The sequence below is a fragment of the Anneissia japonica genome, unplaced genomic scaffold, assembly GCF_011630105.1.
Source record: "Anneissia japonica isolate Jap-2015-1 unplaced genomic scaffold, ASM1163010v1 scaffold171446_len717541_cov154, whole genome shotgun sequence".
NCBI classification, from domain to species: domain Eukaryota; kingdom Metazoa; phylum Echinodermata; class Crinoidea; order Comatulida; family Comatulidae; genus Anneissia; species Anneissia japonica.
The window spans coordinates 544,759-546,857 of record NW_022696538.1 but is presented as its reverse complement, the minus strand read 5'-3'; the positions used below and the strand labels follow the sequence as shown (position 1 = coordinate 546,857).

At 34.9% G+C, this 2,099-nt stretch overlaps 1 protein-coding gene across 1 annotated transcript in view; it reads right to left on the bottom strand.

Moving 5' to 3' along the window:
* Positions 1-2,099, bottom strand: part of LOC117102112 — a 7,096-nt gene that overhangs the window by 3,329 nt on the left and 1,668 nt on the right. The gene's annotated exons all lie outside the window — the stretch shown is intronic.

Here is a 2,099-nt window from a genome sequence, read left to right as displayed (position 1 = left end):
GCCGCGGTACTCATTTTCACAAAGAAATACACACAACTGGTTAGCTAACAATATGCCAATACACCTGGGATGGAAGGTTCAATCACGTTGTTGCCCAGCAAACGTCTGTACTGTATGGGAGGGGGAGGGGTGGTGCGCTACTGATGTACTGTGTAGCGGATGACGATGAGACATACATAATAAGACTAGGGCTAGGCCCAGGCCTAACTAGACAGTGCAATAATATGTGATAGAAAGTACACTTTCGAAAGAAATAAATTAAAATAAAATAAAAAAAAACAAAACAAAAACAAATAACTAAGAATAATTCAGTTGCAGAGGTACCTTGTACGTATTATACAATGCTAACAATACGGCTCTTGTATCCCTAGCTAGGGCAAGGCATCCATGTGCAAAGCAGTGGTGCTTGTTTTTCCATGAAAAAAGCACGCCGGGATAGTTTGCCTTACCAGGAAAAGGTGACGTAATCTAGCTTATGACGTATGCATGCTATTGTGCGTGTGACGTCACAAAAATATATTTTTTTTTCTTTTATAACCAAAATATTAATAACTACAAGGTTTCTGGACGTAAATTCCCTTAATACGAATTAAGGGTTGCACAATCTCCTTGCCATACAAATTACAGCTCCCACTGACATCTCAGCCGAGAAATACGGGTAGCTGAATTTGTTCTCGCAAATCTGACTACGAAACCATATCCAAATTTCACGTTCCACTTTTGATCCTGATTTGTGCTTCGCACTCGCCGCTGAGGGCGGCGTTCCGGGAGCCCTGCGTCGAGGGCGCTATTTCCGGTGCAAATGTGATCTTCCATTTGTTGATAAATCGTCCTGAAAATCGGTTATTTATAGAACAAGAATGTGCGCTCTCTACGCTCGCTTACCATCTAGTTTTCGATAAAAGAGAATGACAACTAAAACAAAAGGTTCCATGATGTATGTTATTAAGTACGCCATTCTGTCTTTGTCAAGACCCCTTTTAATTGTATTGACGATGAACGATGTGTAGACCTATTGTTAGCGCCGATACTTGTGATGATGTGTAATTGCGGTAAAACGTTCATGTAATATATTTTAATCTTTAAGTGTTGGTTCTGGTTTTTCTTCTTCAGTTCAGGTATTCTTGCTTTCTTTCTTTATATTTCTTTAGGGTTTATTATTTATCTATTTATTTATTTTTTTAAATTTATTTACCATTTTAAACAAAAAAATATATATGGAGATTTTGTAGGCGAGTGACTTTTGACGGTTATTGCCAGTGGAAACATAAATGCCATGTATCTAATTTGAATCAAATTGTATCTTGTATTAAGTATCAATCTGTACGCCTATTGTTTAAATAGCATATCAAATGCAGCTAATTCGAAAACTAAATAGTACTGCACTACCATAGACAAATAGTGTTCTATTTACTCTATGGTACCGTATGTACTACTTACTGTATTACAGTTTTCTATCAATTTTGAACAGAATATTTCCAGCGCATAAAGAAGTAATTCAAACAGAACTCAATTTATGCCTACCACCGTTGCACATTGAAAGGTTTAAGGTTTTGAAACTGGTAATTCGATTATAGTAAAGTCACACAGCATGAATCCAGAGGTTTATGTATTTAGTATTGTTATCGCAGTAATTTGTAAATTCTAACACTGCAAAATATACACAGCAAACACAAATGATCTTATGAAGTTTCAATTCAATTAATATTTATTGCATTAAGTGAACTCTGATGATGATAATATAAATGCCATATTTTTGTCCAATTTTACAAAATATGTATCTTTTAAAAATGCATTACACAGTTTAGGCCTATACAATAAACATTTAAAAACATATTGCAGTTAAACCTCCATGAGCGACCACTTTTCAGAAGCCCGTTTAATTTAGCTTATTACTATTTTTTGTTTTTGCATATTTCTCATTAGGATTAGTTTCAGCAACTATCTATTTTGCATATCACTTACGCTGATGAAGTCCACAGGAGTGGACGAAATATGCGTGTTAAATAAATTTTGTTCCAAAAATACGTCAACTTAACTTTGGTTTTGGCACCACTATATTAATTATCGAACAACGTGCATATATATATATATATATA